The 27,929-nt window shown below is 35.4% G+C and overlaps 1 non-coding gene across 1 annotated transcript; it reads left to right on the top strand.

The window, feature by feature from the left end:
* The first annotated feature begins 1,043 nt into the window (after nucleotides 1-1,043).
* Nucleotides 1,044-19,913, top strand: SGCZ (sarcoglycan zeta). Its single transcript, XR_013396872.1, has 2 exons — nucleotides 1,044-1,167; nucleotides 15,308-19,913. It is a non-coding gene; the product is annotated as a sarcoglycan zeta (transcript).
* The last annotated feature ends 8,016 nt before the right edge of the window (nucleotides 19,914-27,929 follow it).

Below are 27,929 nucleotides of genomic sequence, written 5' to 3'. Positions count from 1 at the left end.
TTTTAAGTTTGATTTTCCTGCCGAGAGGGAACTGAACTCCAGAGACCTAACCATTTGATGTGGTTCTTTCTGCAAAACCACTCTGAATTCATTGCCTCAGAAACCGAAAACAAAACCAGTTGTGCTGGATAACTGTGAATATGAGCCTGAGGGGACCCTCCTCTTAAACTCCCGTGGTCAAGGGGATCACAGGCAGTTGCATCCCCAAGGCAGAAAGCTGATCTAAAAAGACCAATGCATGGATCCTACCTCTTCTTATAGTAGCACTTTTTACCACTGTATTCTAGTTCCTGTATTGTGTCATTTTTGCTTTTTCTCTAGTGTCATATTTGAAGATAATTTGAAAATTGCTTCCCAACTCTCTTTCTGTAGGCATGACTGTATAAAACACTTGTTTTTTTGCCCTCATAATTTATGTAGCCAACCTTCCATCACATTTATACTTGTATATTACCCTCCTATTGATTTTTCTTTCCCAGACTAATGTCACTCATTCTGTGGACATTTCACGGGGCCATCAGAGTTAGTTGATGTAGAAAATGTCTTATTTCATTCTTTTAATCAGTTTCTAGAGGTGTCAAGTACATAATATTTTGTGCATGCCTGAAAGTTTGCAATATTAACGATTTTCATTAACACATTCATGTTTACAAGACAGGGACTCTTTATTGAGGAATACATATATCAACATCCTAAACTGTAGTACTCTTTTAATTGAACCTCCGTCATTAATATTAGTGAGTTATCCAAAATTTTAGCAAGTATACTTATCACACCCTACCTTTCAAACAGCAAAAGAAACCATAAGCAAATTGGTGAGAGTCAATACTTGATGTGAATAAATGTAGATTTTTATAAAGAGCCAAAAATAGATAAGTCAATCAAAAATTGTTATAAAACTCATTTTGGCTTTGCCTAACTTCCTTTATTCCTGTCTGGTCTGTATGTTTTTCTGGTTGTTGTTTTAAGTTGACTAATGTTGTCTTCTAGTTTATCAAAAATTTTCTTTTTTCTATGAATGATTTTTTTTTTTTTCCCCTTAGGCTTGAATCACCCACCAGATCCTTGATCATGGAAGCTCCTCGTGGGGTCCAGGTGAGTGCTGCTGCAGGAGACTTCAAGGCCACCTGCAGGAAGGAGCTCCATTTGCAATCTACAGAAGGGGAGGTGAGTCCCAGAAAGGTCGACCCTTGCCCTTTACTGCTGAGGGTACATGGCATTAAATTATACGTATATGGTTCCAGGGGAAGCATAAAGAAGTGCTTTGTGCAAAAGTTTAAATTATACAATATATACTTCTTGGATATGAATTTAATATTTCTTGAATATGAAATTTGGTAACAATGTTACTAAGTTACAACTCCATTTATTTTCTACTGAAAGATATTCCGTCACAAGTCAATTATAAATGGGACATCTAAAAACTTGATATTAATTATACTTATCTGCCCATTTTGAAAATACAAGATAATGTCAAGAACAATGACAGTCCTTTTTAAATTCTTGTTATATCTTGTTACTCAGAAAGTTCTTCCAGAAAGCACTTTGGTTGTTTGTTTACATAGAGTACCTTATTTATCTAAAAGGAAAACAAAAGTTTTACTGTTTATAAATTATCATTTCATCAATTTAGGTTGAATAAATTTCCTGGATAAGGATGTACACATTAATATTTTTATTTTATATTATCTTTATTCCCCAAGCATTTCCTTTAAATCTTGTTGCTACTCCTGTAGACGTTATTTTTTTCTCTTACTGTCTGCTTTAAATAATACTTTGTCTTTGGTGTTCTACTCTTCCACTATACTTCCACTATAAAGTCATAAGTATACATGCATTTTATTTACCGTAATTGCTGTATCTGCAGAATCACATTTTAATCAATTCTGGAAATTTGCATTATTTCTTCAGATAACCACTCCTCAATTTTCTATGATCTCTTTCTGAAACTCTGAAGACATAACTTTGCATTTTCACACCTCCCACATCTCTTACCCTCTCCTTCCCAGTTTCTATTTCTTTTTCAGGTCTGTATTTTCAGGGTTCTCCCCAGTATCTAATCTCTTATTTTATCCATACATTGAGCTTTAGTGATTATGTTTTTAATTTTTAGCATTCTCATCTTATTTTTTTTTTTTTTTAAATCTGGACATCTTGGCAAATGCTTTCATGCCTGTTCATTTTCAATTCTACCTTAGTTATTTTAAATGCTCATACATGATTCATATGCTAGTCTGTATATTTTTACTACAATTTTGAATGTTCTTGATGGTCTAAATCTGTTGTATTGCTTTTCCTACCGATACATTCCCTTAGTAGAAAATACATTTTATTTTCCTCTTGTGTTATTTATATAATTATGAGCCCACAAAGGTTAAATTATGAGAAGAAAAAGAATGAAAGGAGAAGTTGAAAGGCATGTTCTGGAGTATTTCAGTCCTCTTCAGCTATAACGATGAGGTCATCATTTTCTACAGGCAGAAGGAATATTCCTTTTTTTTATCTTTATACCATTATCTCAGTTATTAATTCAAGATGAATTTTAACTATACATTTTGCTTCCTTTTTAAAAGTAGATTTACTGGTAGGACCATATTAGAGTCTTAGCAGATATTACAACATAAATGATCTAGCAATCTAATGTATAATATTTTGAAAATATATTAATATATTCTGTCAGGGTTTCTTTCCACTACAGTCGTAGACCACAATCCTTTTCTAACACAGCAGGATGGAAGTCTTTCTTCAACAGCTTGCATTCTTTTTAAAGAGTTGCTTTGGGCTGGGTGCGGTGGCTCAAGCCTGTAATCCAGCACTTTGGGAGGCCGAGGCGGGCGGATCACGAGGTCAGGAGATCCAGACCATCCTGGCTAACACGGTGAAACCCCGTCTCTACTAAAAAAATACACAAAAAACTAGCCGGGCGAGGTGGCAGGCGCCTGTAGTCCCAGCTACTCGGGAGGCTGAGGCAGGAGAATGGCATGAACCTGGGAGGCGAAGCTTGCAGTGAGCCGAGATCGCACCACTGCACTCCAACCTGGGTGACAGAGCGAGACTCTGCCTCAAAAAAAAAAAAAAAAAAAAAAAGTTGCTTTGATAATGGTAACTGTTTCATTCAAATCGCTCATAATATTATTATTAATATCTATTTTGTACCATATAAGAATCATTTACATATGTTCTTTTATTCACTGTATCAGCAGAGTCCTTTGATTCAATTATATATTATAACTTCATTGTCAAATGAGTATTATATTGTAAATATATCATAGCCATAGGTTTTCATCTGTGGATTTTTTTTATAGTAACAAAATAAAAGTACAGAAAGGCACAGCGCTTAAAACAGCATGTCTTTTTCCTATGAAGAAATATCATTTACTAAACAATATAGAGGGATATAATAAACAATATAGAGGGATATAATGTCCTTATCCTTAGATAGTTTTTAAACTACTTAGTATCAGTCATGGTATTGAGGTATCTAAAATGATGGATGAAATGTAGAAGAATGAAATGGTATGTAAAATTCTGCACTGTTGAAAATTCAGAGTCATTTCAGACATTGTATTGTAAAGTATTTCAGACTCAGTCTGGAAACCAACATAAATTGTAATTGTATGGAGAATATTGTAAGTGGTATAATGGCATATGTAATATAATAACAGCATATATACCACAAGATCACAGAAAAATAATAAAGCATTTTTTTTTGAGACGGAGTCTCACTGCTGTCACCCAGGCTGGAGTGTAGTGGCATGATCTCGGCTCACTGCAACCTCCACCTCCTGGGTTCAAGCGATTCTCCTGCCTCAGCCTCCATAGTAGCTGGGATTACAGGCACCTGCCACCACGCCTGGCTAATTTTTGTACTTTTAGTAGAGACAGGGTGTCGCCATGTTGGTTGGGGTGGTCTCGAACTCCTGACCTCGTGATCTTCCCGCCTTGGCCTCCCAAAGTGCTGGAATTACAGGCGTGAGTCACCACACCTGGCCGAAAACAATTTTTTGTTTTGAAAATTAAGATACCCTTTGTGAGTCCTGGGCCAGATTTCAACAGGTGACAGAAGGATAAATGAATTCTTGGTAGAGGAAAGACACTGGACTGTGACTTAAGAGCTCAGGGGTGTGATTTTGAGTTCAGGGAAGAGTTCCAGAACCAATGGATTATGTGGTTTATAAGACAATATTGAAGAGCAATATCAATTTTAGAAGTTGGAAAGTGAACAGCCTCACTGCCCTAGCAGAACAGAAAAAGATATGATGAAGTTCATCCATGCTGCACAAATCTAGGTAGGTGCAGGAATGCTATGTTGAAAAGAATCAATATATAACAGCCCGTTTAATCTTATGACTTACACCTCTATGTCAAGCCAAGACAGTATCATTTTCTCTTTCTGAGGACTTCATATGAATGAATTTATCCATTATAAAAAATGACTCTTTTATATGGTTGGAGCTATGGTTTGGATCTCAGAAACGTATGGAATTGTAAGCATTGTAATATAGCCAAATACAATCTAAAGCAGCCCCTAAATGGATAGGAGAGCCGGAGAACACCATTATGGCTATGCTGAAGCAAGCTACTCGTCGTAAGGCTTGAGTACTTCAAGGTTTACTCCATTGATGAGGCCTCCATAGTTCATGCTTGATTCTAAGGTGTCACCTGCAAGCCTTACTTACTCTTACAGTCATCTGATCAATCCCACGTGAGCCCTCTTCTCCACATCTCCATTAGATTTTCATATCTCCCTCCTTAACTGTGTATGTCTCAAGGTTTCTTATCCGAAACACCAGCTTTTAATATTTCTTCAAGGTGAACTTAACTCCAAACCTGTAGACTTAAACCCCACAGTCTCAAAGCTTGCCCCTATAATACTTTCGGCATTTTCAAAGCTTGAGGATGCCTTTCCTCTGCACACATGCTAGCTCCTGAAAAGTTGTAAGGTAAAGAGACTGAACTACACAAGCCCACTTCCTCTTCCACTCAGTCAATAAAAGGAATCATCTTGCATTCCCTGGGGAGAAGAGAACCCCAAGTATAACACAGGAAGAAATCATCCATACCCCAAAAATGTATTGTCTTGGGTTTTTGTTGTTGTTTGCTTAGTTTTATGCACTTCTTGCTTTCACATCTTTCTCTTTGCTTTCCTATCACTTAACACAGAAGTAACTATGGGGTAATATATTTCAACAATTGATACCAATAAACACAAGCTGTAATCATGCTTTTTAACTTTGAACACTGTTGATAAATGCAGCCATTCATTTGTTTTAGAATGTATTCGTTTATTGAAGTAGGTGCATGTGCAGGGTTAAACATGGTAGGAATTACTAAAAATTCAATATTTTATATTTGAGTAGGATGTATTTAGCAGGGAAAGTAAGATGTGAATATGGCTATAAAATACCACATTAAGTGATCGCAGAATAAGGTATTTAAAATAAACTGCAATGGGAGAGTCAAATAAAAAAGCAGGGGTTGCAATCCTAGTCTCTGATAAAACAGACTTTAAACCAACAAAGATCAAAAGAGACAAAGAAGGTCATTACATAATTGTAAAGGGATCAAAGAAACAAGAAGATCTAACGATCCTCAATATATATGCACCCAATACAGGAGCACCGAGATTCATAAAGCATGTCCTTAGAGACCAACAAAGAGACTTAGACTACCACACAATAATAGTGAGAAACTTTAACACCCCACTGTCAATATTAGACAGATCAACAAGACAAAAAATTGACAAGGATATCCAGGACATGAATTCAGCTCTGGACCAAAGAGACCTAATAAACATCTACAGAACTCTCCACCCCAAATCAACAGAATATACATTCTTCTCAGCACCACATTTCACTTATTCTAAAATTGACCACATAAGTGGAAGTAAAACACTCCTCAGCAAATGCAAAAGAATGGAAATCATAACAGTCTCTCAGACCACAGTGCAATCAAATTTGAACTCAGGATTAAGAAACTCACTCAAAACCACACAACTATATAGAAACTGAACAACCTGCTCCTGAATGACTACTAAGTAAATCACAAAATGAAAGCAGAAATAAAGATGTTCTTTGAAACCAATAAGCACAAAGATACAACGAATCTCTGGGACACACATAAAGCACTGTTTAGAGGGACATTTATAGCACTAAATACCCACAAGAGAAAGCAGGAAAGATCTAAAATTGACACCCTAACATCACAACTAAAAGAACTAGAGATGCAAGAATAAACAAATTCAAAAGCTAGCAGAAGACAAGAAATAACTAAGATCAGAGCAGAACTGAAGGAGATAGAGACACACACACACAAAAAACCCTTCAAAAAAATCAATGAATCCAGGAGGTGGTTTTTTGAAAAGATCAACAGAATAGACCTCTAGCCAGACTAATAAAGAGAGAAGAATCAAATAGATGCAATAAAAAATGAGAAAGGGGATATCACCACCGATCCCACAGTAATACAGACTACTACCACAGAATGCTATAAACACCTCAAAACAAATAAATTAGAAAATCTAGAAGAAATGGATAAATTGCTGAACACATACACCTTCCCAAGACTACACCAGGAAGAAGTCGAATACCTAAATAGACCAATAACAATTCTGAAATTGAGGCAATAATTAATAGCCTACCAACCTAAAAAAGTCCTGGACCAGACGGATATACAGCCAAATTCTACCAGAGGTACAAAGAGGAGCTGTACCATCCCTCCTCAAACTCTTCCAAACCATAGAAAAAGGGAATCCTCCCTAACTCATTTCATGAGGCCAGCATCATCCTGATAGCAAAACCTGGCAGAAACACAACAACAACAACAAAATTTTAGGCCAACATCCCTGATGAACATAGATTTGAAAATCCACATAAAATACTGGCAAACTGAATCCAGCAACACAACAAAAAGCTTATCCACCACAATCAAGACAGCTTCATCCCTGGGATGCAAGGCTGGTTCAACATACACAAATCAATAAAAGTAATCCATCACATAAACAGAACCAATCATAAAAACCACGAATATCTCAATAGATGCAGAAAAGACCTTTAGGAAAATTCAACACCCCTTCATGCTAAAAACTGTCAGTAAACTAGGTATTGATGGAATGTATCTCAAAATATGAGCTATTTATGACAAACCCACAGCCAATATCATACTGAATGGGCAAAAACTAGAAGCATTCCCTTTGATAACTGGCACAAGACAGGGCTGTTCTCTCTCACCACTCCTATTCAATATAGAGTTGGAAGTTCTGGCCAGGGCAATCAGGCAGGAGAAAGAAATAAAGGGTATTCAATTAGGAAAAGAGGAAGTCAAATTGTCCCTGTTTGCAGATGTCATGATTGTATATTTAGAAAACCCCATCATCTCAACCCAAAATCTCCTTAAGCTGATAAGCAACTCCAGCCAAGTCTCAGGATACAAAATCAATGTGCAAACATCACAAGCATTCTTATACACCAATAACAGACAAGCAGAAAGCCAAATCATGAGTCAACTCCCATTCACAAGTGCTACAAAGAGAATGAAATACCTAGGTTTAAAACGTAAAAGGGATGTGAAGCACCTCTTCGAGGAGAACTACAAGCCCCTGCTCAAGGAAATAAGAGAGGACACAAACAAATGGAAAAACATTCCATGCTCATGGATAAGAAGAATCATTATTGTGAAAATGGCCATACTGCCCAAAGTAATTTATAGATTCAATGCTATCCCCATCAAGCTGCCATTGATATTCTTCACAGAATTGGAAAAAGCGACTTTAAACTTTTTATGGAACCAAAAAAGCCTGCATAGCCAAGACAATCCTAAGCAAAAAGAACAAAGCTGGAGGCATCATGCTGCCTGACTTCAAACTATAACACAAGGCTACAGGAACCAACACAGCATGGTACTGGTACCAAAACAGATATATAGACCAATGGAACAGAACAGTGGCCTCAGAAATAATGCCACACATCTACAACCATCTGAACTTCCACAAACCTGACAAAAACAAGCAATGGGGAAAGGATTCCCTATTTAATAAATGGTGTTGGGAAAAATGGCTAGCCATATGCAGAAAACTGAACCTGGATCCCTTCCTTACACCTTATACAAAAATTAACTCAAGATGGATTAAAGACTTAAACATAAGACCTAAAACCATAAAACCCTAAAAGAAAACTTAGGCAATGTCATTCTTGACATAGGCATGGGCAAAGACTTCATGACTAAAACACCAAAAGCAATGGCAACAAAAGCCAATATTGACAAATGGTATCCAATATTGACAAATGGGATCTAATTAAACTAAAGAGCTTCTGCAGAGCAAAAGAAACTATCATCAGAGTGAACAGGCAACCTGCAGAATGGGAGAAGATTTGTGCAATGTATCGATCTGACAAAGGGCTAATATTCAGAATCTAGAAAGAACTTAAACAAATTTACAAGAAAAAAACCCATTAAAAAGTGGGCAAAGGATATGAACAGACACTTCGCAGAAGAAGATATTTGATTATCTCAATAGATGCAGAAAAGGCCTTTGACAAAATTCAACAGCCCTTCATGCTAAAAACTCTGAATAAATTCGGTATTGATGGAATGTATCTCAAAATAATTAGAGCTATTTATGACAAACCCACAGCCAGTATCATACTGAATGGGCAAAAACTGGAAAAATTCCCTTTGAAAACTGGCACAGGACAGGGATGCCCTCTCTCACCACTCCTATTCAACATAGTGCTGGAAGTTCTGGCTAGGGAAATTAGGCAAGAGAAAGAAATAAAGGGTATTCAGTTAGGAAAAGAAGTCAAATTGTCCCTGTTTGCAGATGACATGATTGTATATTTTGAAAACCCCATCCTCAGCCCAAAATCTCCTTAAGCTGATAAGCAACTTCAGCAAAGTCTCAGAATGCAAAATTAATGTGCAAAAATCAGAAGCATTCTTACACACCAGTAACAGACAAACAGAGAGCCAAATCAGGAATGAACTTCCATTCACAATTGCTTCAAAGAGAATAAAATACCTAGGAATCCAACTTACAAGGGATGTAAAGGACCTCTTCAAGGAGAACTACAAACCACTGCTCAGTGAAATAAGAGGACACAAACAAATGGAAGAACATACCATGCTCATGGATAGGAAGAATCATATTGTGAAAATGGCCATAGTGCCCCAGGTAATTTACAGATGCAATGCCATCCCCATCAAGCTACCAATGACTTTCTTCACAGAATTGGAAAAAACTGCTTTAAAGGTCATATGGAATCAAAAAAGAGCCCACATTGCCAAGACAATCCTAAGCAAAAGAACAAAGCTGGAGGCATCAAGCTACCTGACTTCAAACTACACTACAAGGCCACAGTAACCAAAACAGCATGGTACTGGTACCAAAACAGAGATATAGACCAATGGAACAGAACAGAGTCCTCAGAAATAATCCCACACATCTACAGCCATCTGATCTTTGACAAACCTGAGATAAACAAGAAATGGGGAAAGGATTCCCTATTTAATAAATGGTGCTGGGAAAATTCACTAGCCATAAGTAGAAACCTGAAACTGGATCCTTTCCTTACTCCTTATATGAAAATTAATTCAAGATGGATTAGAGACTTAAATGTTAGACATAACACCATAAAAACCCTAGAAGAAAACCTAAGTAATACCATTCAGGACATAGGCATGGGCAAGGACTTCATGTCTAAAACACCAAAAGCAATGGCAGCAGAAGCCCAAATTGACATATGGGATCTAATTAAATTAAAGAGTTTCTGCACAGCAAAAGAAACTACCATCAGAGTGAACAGGCAACCTACAGAATGGGAGAAAATTTTTGCAATCTACTCATCTGACAAAGGGCTAATATCCAGAACCTACAAAGAACTCAAACAAATTTACAAGAAAAAAACAACCCCATCAAAAAGTGGGCAAAGGATATGAACAGACATTTCTCAAAAGAAGACATGTATACAGCCAACAGACACATGAAAAAATGCTCATCATCACTGGCCATCAGAGAAATGCAAATCAAAACCACAATGAGATACCATCTCACACCAGTTAGAATGGCAATCATTAAAAAGTCAGGAAACAACAGGTGCTGGAGAGGATGTGGAGAAATAGGAACACTTTTACACTGTTGGTGGGACTGTAAACTAGTTCAACCATTGTGGAAAACAGTATGGTGATTCCTCAAGGATCTAGAACTAGAAATACCATATGACCAGCCATCCCATTACTGGGTATATACCCAAAGGACTATAAATCATGCTGCTATAAAGACACATGCAAACGTATGTTTACTGTGGCACTGTTCACAATAGCAGAGACTTGGAATCAACCCAAATATCCATCAGTGATAGACCGGATTAAGAAAATGTGGCACATATACACCATGGAATACTATGCAGCCATAAAAAAGGATGAGTTTGTGTCCTTTGTAGGGACATGGATGCAGCTGGAAACCATCACTCTCAGCAAACTATTGCAAGAACAGAAAACCAAACACCGCATGTTCTCACTCATAGGTGGGAATTGAACAATGAGATCATTTGGACTCGGGAAGGGGAACATCACACACCGGGACCTATTATGAGGAGGGGGGAGGGATTGCATTGGGAGTTATACCTGATGTAAATGACGAGTTGATGGGTGCAGCACACCAACATGGCACAAGTATACATATGTAACAAACCTGCACGTTATGCACATGTACCCTACATCTTAAAGTATAATAATAATAATAAAAAGAAGATATTTATGCAGCCAACAAACACATGAGAAAACTCTTCATCATTGGTCATTAGAGAAATGCAAATCAAAACCACAATGAGACATCATCTCAGGCCAGTTAGAATGGTGATCATTAAAAAGTCAGGAAACAACAGATGTTGGAGAGGATGTGGAGAAATAGGAACACTTTTACACTGTTTGGACTGTAAACTAGTTTACCATATGTGAACACTTTTACACTGTTGGTGGGACTGTAAACTAGAAATATCATATGACCCAGCCATCCCACTACTGGGTATATACCCAAGGGATTATAAATCATGCTGCTATAAAGACACATGCACACGTATGTTTATTGTGGCACTATTCACAATAGCAGAGACTTGGCATCAACCCAAATATCCATCAATAACAGACTCGATAAAGAAAATGTGGCACATATACACTATGGAATACTGCACAGCCATAAAACGGATGAATTCATCTCCTTTGCAGGGATATGGATGATGCTGGAAACCATCATTCTCAGCAAACTAACACAAGAACAGAAAACCAAACACTGCATATTCTTATAAGTGGGAGTCGAACAGTGAGAACACATGGACACACGGAGGGGAACATCACATTTGGGTCCTCTCTGGCGTAGGGCGGGTAGGGAAGGGATAGCATTAGGACAAATACCTAATGTAGATGGTGGGTTGATGGGTGCAGCAAACCACCATGGCAGATGATTACCTATGTAACAAACCTGCATGTTCTGCACATGTACCCCAGAACTTAAAGTATAACTTAAAAAATCTTTTTGAAAAAAGGGCTTTTCTATTTTGGGGCATCAGGGAAAGGTATATGGAGGAGAAAAGAGATGAACTGGGCTTTGTTGGAGGGTGTATTTGTAACCTAGAGGGGAGAGATGTGTTCAAGGTGAAGAAAAAGCATCATGTAATTCATGCACTTTACAATTCCATGCCCTATACTAAATGGATGAACCAAATACAGGCCATAGCCTCATGGATCTTATTGTAAGTAGAAGAAACAAACAATGAATGAATACAAATGTAACATAACATTACAAATGGATTTTTACTATAGAGAAAAGTATACCTGTTAATAAGAGAAGAAAGTAGGGTGTTTAGAAAAGTTATTTCCAAGGCGGTGAACTTTGGGAGAATTGGATCAAATTTGTTTGCACCCAAATTAACCTAAAATATATATATGTATGATAATGAATTCTTTTTCTGGCTTAATTGTAGTGTGCGATACAGTCTTATAGTTCAGAAATTTATAATGCATGAAAAAAGTGGAAATCTCCCTCCCATCCATATTTCACAACCACTCAGTTAATATCTCCCCCCACTCACTAAGTCTCTGGAGAAAAGTATTTCAGTTTGAGGAAATAGTAAAAAATGCTGTGAGACCATAGTGTTTTTTGCCATTTTTGAGAAAATGAAAGAGCTGGAGCAAGAGGAAGAATTACAGGAAATGATGTTAGAGAGACAGATCAGATCATGTACATAGGGCCTTTGGGCCATGGAAAGACATCAGGATCCAATTGAAGTGTGGGGGATGACATCAGAGTGTTTTGAGAAGTGCAGCAAGATTTGATTTGCATTTCTTAAAAGTTCACTCTAGGAATGTGTAAAATCAATGATAGGAGGACAAAAATGGGCCACCGTGAGGTCAGGTAGGAGACTATTACAGGAATCCTAGTACAAAACAAATGGAACTTAGATGAGGGAGGGCAAAGATAGAGAAAGCAGAATATTCTCTCCTACTCCTGTCAATTTAGGGATACCCTTCAGGCAATCATTAGCTATATAACAATGGAAACAAGAAACAGCTGGACAGAGTTGTCTCTTTGTCAAATTCAAGATCTGGTTTTTTTGGTGGTTGTTTTTTCTAGAACTTTCTCCATGCATGTCAGAGCCATACGATCACTGTCCCTCAAAGTGGTGAGTCCATGATTTAGAATAAAGCATTTTTAGCAAAGAGATATTGAACGTAGGTAATATGTTTCATGGAGACTTCAAATCTAATTACAGAAAATACTTATATATTGTTCATCATGCTGATTAGCTACCGTATTAGTTCGTTTTTACATTGCTGACAAAGACATACCCGAGAGTGGGTAATTTATAAAGAAAAAGATGTTTAATGTATTAACACTTCCACGAGGCTGGGGAGGCCTCACAATCAGGGCAGAAGGCAAAAGGCACATCTTACATGGTGGCAGGCAAGAGAGAATGAGAGAACCAAGTGAAAGGGGTTTCCCCTTATAAAACCATCAGATCTTGTCAGACTTGTTCACTACCCTGAGAACAGTATGGGGGAAACTGCCCCCATGATTTGATTATTTCCCACTGGATCCCTCCCACAATACATGGGAGTTATGGGAGTTACAATTCAAGATGAGGTTTGGGCGGGGACACAGCCAAACCATATCAGCTACTTAGTATATCTTTTGGATTAAGAGTCCACACACTTTTATGAGTATTAAAAAATATCGTGAAAATGGCCATACTCCCCAAAGTAATTTATAGATTCAGGGCTATTCCTATCAAGCTACCATTGACATTCTTCACCGAATTGTAAAAAGCTACTTTAAATTTCATGTGGAACCAAAAAAGAGCCCACATAATGAAGACAATCCTAAGCAAAAAGAACAAAGCTGGAGGCATCATGCTACCTGACTTCAAACTATAATACAAGGCTACAGGAACCAAAACAGCATGGTACTGGTACCAAAACTGATCTATAGACCAATTGAACAGAACAGAGGTCTCATAAATAACACCACACATCTACAACCATACAACCACCTTATCTTTGATAAACCTGACAAAAACAAGCAGTGGGAAAAGGATTCCCTATTTAATCAATGGTGTTGGGAAAACTGCCTAGCCATATGGAGAAAGCTGATCCTGGATCCCTCCCTTATACCTTATACAAAAATTAACTCAAGATGGATTAAAGACTTAAATGTAAGACCTAAAACCGTAAAAACCCTAGAAGAAAACTTAGTCAATATCATTCGGTACATAAGCATGGGCAGAGACTTTATAACTAACACACCAAAAGCAATGGCAACAAAAGCCAAAATAGACAAATGGGATCTAATTAAACTAAAAACCTTCTGCACAGCAAAAGAAACTGTCATCAGAGTGAACAGGCAACCTACAGAATGGGAGAAAATTTTTTCATTCTACCCATCTGACAAAGTGCTAATATCCAGAACCTACGAAGAACTTAAACAAATTTACAGGAAAAAGCAAACAACTGCATCAAAAAGTGAGCGAAGAATATGAACAGACACGTCTCAAAAGAAGGTATTTATGCAGCCAACAGACACATGCAAAAATGCTCTCCATCACTGGTCATTAGAGAAACGCAAATCAAAACCACAATGAGATACCATCTGAGGCAAGTTAGAATGGCAGTCATTCAAAAGTCAGGAAACAACAGATGCCAGGGAGGATGTGGAGAAATAGGAATGCTTTTACACTGTTGGTGGGAGTGTAAATTGGTTAAACCACTCCAGAAGTCAGTGTAGGGATTCCTCAAGGATCTAGAACTAGAAGTACCATTTGCCCCAGCAATCCCATTACTGGGTATATACCCAAAGGATTATAAATCATTCTACTATTAAGACACATGCACATGTAAGTTTATTGTGGCACTATTCACAATAGCAGGGACTTGGAACCAACCCAAATGTCCATCAGTGATAGACTAGATAAAGAAAATGTAGCATATATATACCATGGAATACTATGCAGTCATAAAAAAGGAAGAGTTCATGTCCTTTGCAGGAACATAGATGAAGCTGGAAACCATCATTCTCAGCAAACTGACACAAGAACGGAAAACCAAACACCGCATGTTCTCACTCGTAAGTGGGAGTTGAACAATGAGAACACATGGACACAGGGAGGGGAACATCACACACCAGGGCCTGTCAGGGGGTGGGGGGCTAGGGAAGGGATAGCATTAGGAGAAATACCTAATGTAGATGACAGGTTGATGGGTGCAGCAAACCACCATGGCACGTGTGTACCTATGTAAGAACCTGCACGTTCTGCATAGGTACCCCAGAACTTAAAGTTTTCAAAAAAAAATGATATAAATGGGAATATAGTCCAATAAAATAAACTGAGGTTTTTAAAAATTAATTGCCCCCTGTTCAGTACTGTCATCTCCACTGACATCCTTATTTCTTTGCATATTCTGTACACCAGGCATGGTTAAGAAATTAAATTGAGAGACTCTGTTAAAATCATTAATTTTCTGTGGTGTTTAAGTAACTGGGTTGACCCCTTAAGCTTATTGTATGATATTGCTTTTTCAGATTGAAGGCTTTCTGTCAGAATGCACTGTCTCCCAAAGGAGAAGATAGCTGCAGATCTTTCGGGCTACACTGTAGGAATGTAATTTGATTGTTCCACAAAGCATAGCAGCTAAACCATAGAACTGTTTGTTGTGTCGACTTCCTTGTTAGACCATGTTGAGGAGGAATGTAGATTACTCGATGCTCTGAGGAATTTAGATTTCTAAAATGAATTAAAATGCAGTTTCTTTTTTCCCATAGATATTTTTAAATGCAGAGACAATCAGGCTGGGAAATCTACCAACTGGCTCCTTCTCATCTTCTTCACCCAGCTCCTCAAGTTCTCGGCAGACAGTGTATGAACTCTGCGTCTGCCCCAGTGGTAAACTGTACCTTTCTCCAGCAGGAGTAGGTTCCACTTGTCAGTCCAGTAGCAGCATCTGCTTGTGGAGCTGAAGTGACTGATTTCTCCTCACACCAGAATAGCCTTTTGTTCCTGTCCGTCTGCTTCACAGTTCTGCTCGGTTTCCCTTGTGATCAGTCCAGAGCTTCTTTGAATTGTCCACAGAGCTGCTTCCAGTGTGAGCAGGGATTCGCCACCACCTTCTCTTGTGATTTACTGTACTGCTCAACGCAGAAGGTGTGATTGACACAGCAGTGGAAAAAGCGTCGTCAGCAGGAAAACTGGATCAAGACTTTTGCTCAAAAGGGAGAATAACATAGGTGCCTTTGCTATGCGAAGTGAAGCACACAGTTTTAGATTTTTGCAGGAACTGGATATGAACTGCACATATACACGTTACATAAATGAAATTCCCAGTATCCAATGGCAAGATGAAATGGTTAACCCTGTAAGAAAACTTATTCTACAGTCTGAAAGCACAATTTTCCATTCATCTTTTTGGATGTAAACTTTTATCCCCAACTTTTAAAATTTTAAAGCATTATGTAATGTTTGCTTTACTAAAAATTAAATTCAATATATGGTTTTTAACAAAACAGAACAAAACAAAACAATACAGAATCTCTCCCTGAGTTTTTTGTTTCTTTAATTTCAGTGTGTTGTTACTCTTTGTCTACTAAGTCTAGAATTTTGTACATTAGGTAATTTTGAAAGCACTCAGCAATATATTCTTTACAGTATTAACAAAATGCCATTATAATGTCATTTGTCAGATCTGGATGGCCTTATATAGTATTTACATGGCTACTGCATGTGACGTATTTGCTTTTAACAAAATATCTAATTTACTGCAATATAAGATAGGTTTAAGAAGGACATATTGATGGTATTAAATCCATAGATCATTTTTTAAAAACTCACATGCTATCCTTGCTATCCTTTACACCTAGGTTTTAATAGTGTAATTTTTGTTTGCTCCACTCACTTTACACTTGATTCTGACTGCTAAAATTCAGACACCCTCTAAATTAATAATACTAATGTGATGCATAATGCTGAGAATAAATTCACTTTCCATTGGGGTATCATCTTCAGAATTATTCTCCATTTTTTTTTTTACTGGAGGTTAGGATTTAAAGAAGTTAGAAGTTAACTTAAAATTTCTTGACTAAACAGTAAAAATGACAAATGCTAATAAACACTGAAAATGTGTTTACTTCACTAGATTCATATTTTAGGGAATTTACTCCCATTTCTATTCAACTGTTAACATGTATTTACTTTTATTAGATTCTTAAACTACACTGACCTCAACAATTCTAGTTCTTTTCATTTTCCAATGCTTATTTTTGTATGTGACGTCTTAGTAAACAACTCCAGAATATCGAAGATTCATTTATCACAACACCCCTTAACTCAAATTCTTGAAACTTACAGAGTCAAAGAATGTAAAACTGTATTAAATATTTCCTATTTATTATGGGAAGATGACTTAATTACTATAAGGTAAGTCCTGAATTTTCACATGTCAATCAACTTTTTTTCTGCCGCATGCACACTATCAACAGTTGTGCTTCCTTTTGGGGATTAACGGCTGTAGAATCTTTGGAGTTCAGGTCTCTACAGCTCAGAGTGAACTGGGAGATTAGAACTTGTTGCAAAAGATGTGGTTAGTGAAAGTAGAAATATTGGCAATGCAAGAAGAAAAGTGAAACATTTGACCAGAATTATCTTGTTTCCATAACCTAGCATATCAAATAACTGAAAAAGCTCATGTCCACTGTACTCAGCAGAAGGGTTCAAAGGCTAATTTACTTTTATTATTTTTAAAATAAAATGTGGCTTATATTTGGGTGTTAATATATAACTTTTAAAATCAATATTGAAGTAAGAATTATGATATACAATTGCTTACAAAGTTATCTGATAACACAAGAGTTTATATTAAAATAAGAGAATTTAAGAAATCTCACATTGGTCTTTGCAAAATAAAGTATAATACAAGAAATGTTGAGAAATTATGTGTGCTAATCACTATATTATGGACTTTTAAGGAAAACATTATGTAGTAATTTCAGACATATTCAAGTTCTAATCATCCTTCTATTAAAATCATTAGAAACTTTCTAAGTCAAATGGGAATAATTCTTTTGAGTAGGAACTGGCCCTGTTTCTAATCTCAGCTGTCTTCTAATCAATTGAGCTGTTTTAGGCAGTTTGAGAATCTCTCCAGGCTTCAGTTTACTCAACTTTACAGCAAAAGTATTGAATAAAATAGTCTCTTGGGGTTCCTTTCTATTCCGACATGTTCTAATTTCAAGTACAAATATTACAGAGGGCAAAAGAGAAAATTGAAAATTTAAATTCTATGTCATAAGAGGAGAAAAGATGAAAAAAATGTAAAAATCAATTCCAGTGAGGGGCTGTCACATTTTTAATTCAAATGTATTCTCAGAAGTATAGACACAATTCAAAAGTAACTTACAAGCTTGAGAGCTTTAGACTGTATCCAGATGATATAACAAATCTATTCAGTACAGTAGACAAAATAGTGATAGCGATGGTTTTCCTATTCAACACCAAGTAATTGCTTTAAGTTGTTTGACTAGCTGTTTCAGATTTCTGAACCTAAGAGAAGATCTCTGCCTCAGAGAGATCAAGCCTATGGTGAAGGCTTAGAAGAATGGCCCCAAATGTCCTCGTTTTCCTCATTCAAACACAAAAAAGCATTAAAAAAAAATACAGTGGCCCCTTAATTGCACACTACCCAAACAGATTGTTTTCCCAGTACCATCTTTATGTTACAATATGAAAAAATATAATGCACTTTACTTACTTATATGATATAAATTTCATCTTCCCCAAATGACACTGAGAAAAATGAATCCTTTATAGTGTACTACATGGATGTGACTAAGCTTATTACCCATATCTTAATAACTTCATACTCAGTGTAGTCTAGGAAGGAACAAAGGGAGGAAGAAAAAGAGGCTGGTAGTACTGCTAGCATTTAAGTTATTTGCCGGGAATGGATAAACCGAGATGTATTTGAATTCAGGTTTGGGGGATCAAAAGGAAAGATGCAAAGAAGACACATTATTCTTTTCTTTTTCAGAAGATTTCAATTAAAAACTTCAAAAAAACAGCAAGAGCAACAAAAACTTCCAAATTCCCTACTTCTCTCGTTCAACATTTCCAAAATTTCTATCTGGTACTTATTAGTCATACACACACATACACACATATATATGTCTAAAATATATGTATTGTGAATGATATGCTTTATAATTTGTCATAATTATCTAAGAGTTTAAGACAATTATACACTTCAAATTTTACTGCAACTTGGGAATCTTAGATTACAGTACTTCAAATCTAGGAAAATGGACCCAGCAAATCCAGTTCTAGTTCTGCCCCTGGCTAGTCATGTGAACTTACCTACTTAAGACACATATTTAATTACGTTGGTCAAAGTTCAATTATCTGTGAGAGGGATATATCAAACTAGACATTTCCTTTAGTCACATTCATTTTTAAATTTTTCTGATTCATTTAAGGAAGTACTCATAAATCTTAGGTTAAGTAGCCATATCTGAACTAGCATTTGTGATCTCCTTAGGCACCTTAAAAAGTTACTTATAAATGTTGAAATGCAAATCTTTTTGGCATGCTACTTCCTCTGCTCTTTTTTATACTCCCTTTTATACTCTGACCATTTGAACATTAAGGTTCCTTTGGAAAAGTCATGCTTGGTTAACAGGATTCAGTAATATGGTTGACGTTCTAAAGGAAAATAAAGCATTTGGGTCTTACTCAAAGTGACTGTTTAGGAAATAGAAATATTAACCAAATACAAACATTCTGTTGATTTGTTATTACCTCTATAAAGCTAAAAAGCAGTGATCTTTTGAAGAAATGATAATGTGATCACAGAGGTTAACTGCTGAACTGTTTATAACGTTTTATTCCATTCAAAATTTCTGCATATTCTATCTGAATGACTCAATCGGAGAATGCTTCATTTTACAAAAATAGCATTTGATACAATAAAACTTCTAATAAATTGTTTCACTGCAAACATGGTATCTCTGTATGAGGCAGCAATAGCCTGGAGAGTGTCGAAGGCATAGGAGTGTTATATTTCATAGCAGATAATGTCAATATAATAATGTCAAATTATTAAAATCATTGAAAGTATTTAATGGCCAAATTTTCTATAAAAACCATCAAAGCCAAATTCATATTTGAGTTTTATATGATGGAGGTCTTGTCACCTAATTCTTCAAGTAGCTGTGGTCTAATAAGAATTGTTCATGTGATCATATTTAATGACATATGGAGAAATTATTTGCTGTATGTACTGGTGTATATTACAGTAATGAATACTGCAAAATATCATTATCACGAAGTAAAGGAAAATTGCATTTGTATTCATTTTAAATCATAAACTAATCGATAACTTAATTGAACACTATTGTTAGTGTTGTTTTATACTGCAATTTATTAGTTGTTTAAATGTCAAAGACCAAAGAATGGGATTTCTACTGTATTTAGCTCGAAAACACTGCTGCTCCTACTAATATATTCAAATGAATAGGGGGGCTTGTAATTATAAGGTAGTTAACATCCTTCTTGGAGGATTCTAAGCTGTAGAAATTAAGGAATGCTTTTGTTTCAGAAGGGAAACATCATTAGTGTGGTCCACTTTTCTTTTATACATGCATAACAAACTCCTTAGTATTCATAAAACCTATACACAAAGACCGTATCCCAAAATGGGCCCAGCATGGATCTACTCAGCTGAATTTAAACTTTCACTACTTGCTGAACATTATTTGGAGAATAAAATTAATTTGAAATACTTGTAGATCCAGAGGGCTATTTTTTAATTGTTAACTGAGGTGGCTCTGCATTTTGAGAAAGCCAATGAAAACCATTAAAGGAAATGAGGTATAATGAACTGTAGTTCTTTTTTGTCTTTTTCAGTCTTAATATCTCACTTGTTTGAATATTTATAAATAAAAGCCAAACAGGGTTAAAGATAGACAAGGACATTCGTTAACAATGGAGATGTGTAATTTGGAGTTTGAGTGTCTCGTTATTTATACAATTCTTTAAATCAGGTCCACTATTCATTTATTTTGTTTTGTACTTTCATGTAAATGTTTTCTTGTATATATAGATATATGAAAAATGGAACTATTTTCTTACACATACTATGCAACATGTTTGTAAAATTGCAATATTACCAAAATTACAAAAGCTGTGCTTTTGTACTCTATCTTGCTTTATGTAAAAATCACTTTTTCTATTTAAACGGACTGTCTGTCCTATAAACTGTAGATAACATATCTATTCAAAAATCAGTCTATTGTATCTTTTGTTTAGATTGAACTTAATTGGGGTATATTTTGGGGGAGAGAAAAATGCAGCAAAGTTTTGGCAGTTGGAAACCTTTTTTTCTCTGACATGAGACCTTTTGAAGCATGCAATGAGCTCATATAATTTAAGATCTCTCCTGTGATTCTTGTAATTTGTCCTAATTTTGGTGCTACTATGTAAACATGATTAAACGTGATAGTCAAAACAAAGAGGATAAAAACTTACATGCTATCATTTCATTTATTTTATTGAGTTTTGAAAAATAGTTCAAAGAGGGGTATGAGTATTAGTGAGTAGAGACATTTTCAATTCTGTGTTTTAAAGATCTATTATATTAAGATGTATGTTTTAAAAATATTAAGCTTAATCCATATATTTATACTGGATATAATGCCTCTCTTATGAAAACCTGGGCGTATTGTCCCTTTTAAATACATGACCAATAAAACTGAAGAATTGTTCACGATAAAATCACCAGTTTATCAAACGATTAGCTAATAGTTTATTCATTCTAGAGTCACTCTGATTTGATTTTTTGGGATAGGATCAAAAAAACTACTATGTGCACAAACTTACACCCCTACATATACATAATCAAATTACCCACAAAAAGAGACATATACGCAATGGCGAATATAATACAATATATATCTAATAATATAAACACATGCTAATCATTACTTATCTGGTGTATTTCTTCGTTCCCTTGTTATAGTCACTATCTCTCAATCCAGGAGGACTTGAGGCAATGGTATGGACTTTGTTAGCTTTTAGCAATACATCCAGTCCAACATTGTACATACATTGAAAGCGACATTGTGCCACATTGCTTCCAAAACAAAAACAAAAACAATATTCACAGGTAGCTTTTTCCCCCCAAAGAGTCACTATGAGCTTTCATTCTTTGCTGTTGAAGTATCTCTACACACTGTTCCAGATATTAGTTACAAACAACAACAGAACCATTTACCTTCCTCATGAAGACTTCGAAATGTTAAATCTAAACAGAACACAAATGATTGCTTTCAGCTCAGGGAAGCATATCTATTCTATGACTTTATTTAATTTCCAAGAAAGTTTTGGATGGTTTGGATAAGTGTGTAACCAAATACTTGAATATTTATCTCCAGCAGATTCTTAGGCCATTTACCAACCGTAGTAATGCCTGAATTTGATAATCTCTTTTCTCTTAATAGTGGGGCAAATAAGGAAAAAGCAGTTTTCTTTTCTCTACCCACACTCAACACCATGATCAGATGTATAGTTTTCCCCCACAATAACCAATACTCCTGTGCCAGCTGCATGTCCTACTATTTAATTTCAATGCCCACTGAAATTAGCACTGATGCCATAGGTTAAGGGCTCAGTCCCACAGATTTCCCCCTTTTGCAGACCCCAGTCACAAGTAACAGGACCCCAGGTTACCCACAATTTCTGTCCGAATGGGCTACAAATCCCATGACCCTTCTTAGGTTTGATAATTTGCTAGATGGACTCACAGAACTGGGGAAAACGGCTTATTTCCTACTGCTGATTTATTACAACGAGTATTTTGAAGGGTACAAATGAACAGCCAGATGAAAAGGCAGGTAGGCTGGAGTTTACAAGGGTCCAGAGGGCAGGGAGTTGGGGCTTGTCACTCTCACAGCACAGGGATGTGTTCATCAACCCAGGAGCTCTGAACCTCACAGTTCTGGAATTTTTATGGAGTCTGCATCACGTAGGAATGATTAATTATATACTCCAACCCCCCAACCCCACCTCCTGCTAGAAATTGGAAAGTGAGGCTGTCAGTCCCAAGCTTCTAGTCATGGCTTGGTCTTCCTGGTGACCAGCTTCCTTCCAGGATCCCACAAAGAGGCACCTCATTTGAACAAAAGACACTACTATCACTCAGGAAATTACCAAGGTCTTAGGAGTTCTGTGTCAGGAACTGGCTTAAAGACCAAATATGAAAATGAAAATTTCTCCTACGACCCCTACTTATAGGGACAGGGACTGATATATACATTCTTATTATTTCACATGGGACTATGGAGAACGAAGGTTGGGAATGGGTATTCAGCCAGGTAATCCAATGCAATATTATATTGATGTTTTCATCAACTGGTGTATCACTAAAATAGTATCACCATGATTGGTGTATCACTAAAATAACTGATCCAGAAAATAGCGCCTGTGTGAATTTTAAATGTTCCTGTAACTTCTTCTAATTACTAGGTAGAAGCTTATCTTCTTCGGGCAGGTCACATGACAAAATTTGAAGCGAAGGTATTTTTTCACATTTCTCTTTCCCTCTTAGTAAGAATTATTACTTGCCATGAAAGCACGTTTTATGGTAATGGAGCAATATTCATTTTATAGTACTCACTAATTTTTTTAGTTAACATATTGAGCTAATAAAATTATTCTAACTAAAAAAGGTATCACTTGATTTATTTAAAATACAAATTGAACCCCTAGTTTTTTCATCACTCCAAGAAACACCACTGATACAAAAAAGAGAAAGGCTATGTCAGAAAAAAAAATATTTAAGTGCAGCTTATAAATATATACTAAACATTTTCTCATAAACATGCCCAAATCACTAATTGTTTTAAGTGGTGCATACAAACCATGAAGATAAAATGAGTAAACTGGGTTGGTCCAAAAATAATGCTTAGTATATTTTATAAGCTACAACTACATATTACATCAAATTAGTTTTGCAGATATTTTTAGTAGATCTAGCCATATTTTCTAAGTTATTTATTTTCTCTATACAGCTGTTTCCAGAAGGATATGTTTTCTTACAATATGGAGTAAGACAGAAATATTAAAGAAAAACAATAGAGGAGAAAGAAGTAACAAAAAGGTTAAACAATATGACTAGTGTGTTGAATATTACATGTATGTTTAAGTTTCCTATAAGTCAAAGATTTAAGGGGAAATGGTATAGATATATCGTTCTCAACATTTGAGAACATATACACCATATATTCATAACATATAAAATGTTTCCTTATGTTAAATCTAAAAGTCATTCTTGTCAAATTATTTATTCAAGGATGAAGAAAACACAATGTGTTAATTTTATTAAAATTTTAACATTATTAAAATTAATTTTATTAAAATTATTAGATTCATTAACAATTTTATTGTTTTTATCTATTTACTTAACAGTTACAGAAGATATTACGGGATTGTTTAGAGCATTGTAAAGCATGAAAACCTCAAATGATTGATAATTATGAATCCTTAAAATATGCATAAAATACCAAGATGCGTAAAACATCAAAATAGAGTGGATCCAAAGCATTTGTGAACTAGCCGGATATTTTTCCAAAAATGCATCTACTTCCTCTTGTTATACAATTTTTTGTGCATTATATAATAGTGTCAATAGATGAGTTGATCGTGCAATGTAAGAGAATAACAATTTGAAAAGTATTGCCGATAAAAAGTCTTGGTAAAACTCTATACTATTTAAATTTTAAGAAAATGATAAACCCAGTACTTTCCTACTGTTTACAATTTGCTACAAGATTCTGAATTCACTGGACACCACAACTAAGGCCTTTGAGACATCATAAAGAAAGTCACCTATTACCTTTCAAAATTATTTAAGGAAATATAAAGTCAAAGAAAGACATAGCTAAAATTCTAGAAATACATAATACTTTGTTTCATTGGGTCAACTGAATTACTAAATTAGATTTTATAGATCATCTTGAATTTATAGCTGATTCAATGACATTCCATTAAGTTTTGAATGCACAGCACAGAAAATGAAGTCAATAATTAAAAGTAGGCTGAAAGTCTGGAAAAATAAATAAGTTATTACCTCAAACCAAAAGTCTAATAGACAAAAATTCATAAATAAGAACTGAAACTTCTAATTAAAAAATTAAAAGAATATACATTTCCTTTTACATTTCATCGTTTGAAATCTGTATTTATTTTGTAATGACTCGTTATTTATCTTGAAGAAATAAAAATCCCGTAAGTAAAATGAATTTGATTTTTTTCAAAAGGAGGATCAGTAGATTTGAAGTAAAAAAAAATCAGATTTCAAGTCCTGTGTTTCATTTTAGATATTATTCAATAACCTATATACACCTAATCTAAGTGAGAGGTTTAGACAAGATGTGATTGTACATGGATTTCACTTGGCATGCTAACTCTGATCAATTGAAACGGGCTATCAAAATGGAACCCTGGATATTGAGAATGGTTTAGGAGTAAGTTTAAGCTCTCCAGGAAAGTGGCGTGATCATTCGTAGTGTCAAAGTTCTGGAGTGATCGACTAACGGTAGCACATCTATTCTATTTTTGCAGTCAGATGATCTCAAGGTCTTTCAACTCAACACTGGGCCTGTTTCCTGATGGTAAAATAAAGGGATTGAATGCCAAACACTTTTTAGATGCATCAATGTTACTTTAGTAAACTTTACAATTTTAATGTATTTAATCCTGTGCTATCGTATTTTTTTTTACTCTTATATAGAAGTATAACATATGGAGCTATGTACTGAAATGAAAGGAATAAGGAAGGTAGCACCTGAGGTGGCAAGTTGTCAAGCATTTGACAAATTATGGTCCATTATGTAATTCAAAGTACACAATGGAATTACCTGGGTTATGCAAGTTGTCTGAGTTCTGGATAACAACTTTCCTTGGTAGTATGCTGCTCAAAGATAAAAGTAAATGAACTAACACAGATTAAGCATATATTGTTTATTGTATAATGAATTAAGATAATTTGTTACTTTTAAAATTATAATCTCAATAATTTTTGGATTAAGTTCAACTAATCCAAGTTTTATAGATAAGAAAGCTGTGTTTCAGAGAAATTAAGTAATCTCTCTATTACTTTTTTTACATTTTAGTTAATTCATCTGCTCATGAATTTAATAACTAGTAACAAGCACCTCCATATATCAGGCATTGTGCTAGGTGCTGCTGAACAAACTGGTCAATCAAAGAAGGATAGGCAAGGTCAAACGCTCCTGGAACTTTTGGGCAGTGGGAGAAATGGAAACCACAAATATCACAAAAATAAACAAGATAATGTCATGATGTGGAAAATTCTATAAAGAAAATAAGCAATGGCACGGTGACAGGCTGAGTCTCATTTATTGTAAGTGTGTTAAAAATAAGAACTTTATCATTTCTAATTATAAAGGCCTTCTGTAGTAGGATATGTGCCTCTCCAAACATTTGAATACCAGGGTGTCAATTAGGAAAATAGAGTTGAGTGACTAAGATATTATACTAGTTTTCAAATGGATAAAAGAATTCTGTAACTAGAGAAATAAAAAGCAAGAATAAACTTTTACTGTAATTTTTAAATCTACAGCTGAATTCTAAATCACGAACTGGTATTACATTTTCAGTGCTTCACATGTAAGATACTATCTCATGGTATTGGACAAATTCTATTTTAACACAGACCATCATTCCTGTTGACTTTACCTACTGGTGGCATGAGAAAACTAGGCTAGTTTGAGTGTGAGGATGATCCATGATCCATTTGTAAGTATCTCCTTCTTTTTTTTTTTTTTTTCCCACTTTGGAATGCCCACACATTCCAAAAATCTCAAAAGGGGACTCTAATGATGGGAAATGTGAACCTTCATGTCCTATGTAATAAGAATGTGTGCTCACTGTGTAATCACATTCTACTGGGGGCCATATTTCATCTGGATTCTGTTTTTATAAAATGCTTGAAGCTCTCAGTGTGGCTCATATCACGTCTAAAGATTTATTTTGGAGGTTCTTTTTCTCTTCATGTGAGGTGTGGTAGAATGAGTTAGCTATAAAATTAATCTGAGTATTACCACAAAATATACCCCAAGCTAACACAGTTTTGCGCTCTCTCTCTCTCTCCATCTCCCTCTCTCTTGTGCACTCTCTCTCTCTCCCCATCCTTCCCTCTCTCCTTCCCTCAGACAAATCTGTTGAGTCAGATGTTCCCATATCATTGTGGAATATTTTATTTGTAGTCTTCCTTACGGTTTGGCATGATTCTTTCTATCCCTGAAATGTTATAATGATTAAATGATAAATTACTTGTATTTTGAATTACTGTGAAGGCATTTAAAACTATTTATCAATAAACACATTAAATTATAAACCTAAATTATGGTCAAAAATCCCTAAGAGGAGGTAGAATCATATAAATGAGACAGAAGTAGGGTAAATTATTCTTTTAACATTGGGTATCCTAATGTTTTATACCAATTAGGGTGCCTCAGGGTATAGTTTGATAAATCTTCATGGCCAACCATATTGATTAGCCTAAAAACATTTTGCATTTAGAAGCCCAAATATTCAACTTTGACACTATTCAATACGTTATACAGAGAAGTTTGGATCAGGTGACTTTTCAACTAGGAAATTTCAAATTTTATATTTCAGAGTAATACAGGCCAGATCATTTTCCTGAATCCAGCTTGTGATGTGTTCATGCTTATCTCATCATAGGCACCATGCAAAATGAATGGTAAGAAGTAATTAGAACAATTAAAGCACAGAAAAACAATGGAAACAGAGATCCAGTATCTAATACTAGCAAATTAAAAGAAACTGCTTTTTGCATTACATTAACTCTGTGGTTTCCAAAGCTGAATCAGTTCAGTTTGGTGCTATACCTATTATCAGTGGTGACACTAAAATAGATCCCAAGCCTCTGCAGTATGAGACTCACCAACACTGCCCACATTGTTTGTTTGTTTGTTTGTTTTTAATGACATACCGTATTTTTGCCATCCCCTAAACAGGTATAAGCAAATTAATACAAATTTCATCTGGACTTCTAAAAAAAACCGCATTCTTCTAAGAAATAGTATTTAAGTGTTATTTAATAATTTGCTTTAACTAAGGTAAAGTGACTTTGTTAATTCTGGGCCAAGAGAGTGGCCTGCCCAAATTCAGATCATAATCACAAAGGTTAAAAAATACTTATTATATAGAAGACCAGTGAGGAAAAAAGTAATTGAACTTAATCTGCTTGAACTTTATCTTTCTCATTGTTTTTGTTTTGTGTTATTTATAATCAAAATTTTAATCCACATTCAGCAAAAGTTTATATACGATTCTGCTCTATTTTTGTCTCCT

This window comes from Macaca mulatta, chromosome 8, assembly GCF_049350105.2.
Source record: "Macaca mulatta isolate MMU2019108-1 chromosome 8, T2T-MMU8v2.0, whole genome shotgun sequence".
NCBI lineage: Eukaryota > Metazoa > Chordata > Mammalia > Primates > Cercopithecidae > Macaca > Macaca mulatta.
The sequence above is the reverse complement of the archived record's forward strand: the minus strand, read 5'-3'. Positions and strand labels throughout refer to the sequence as shown.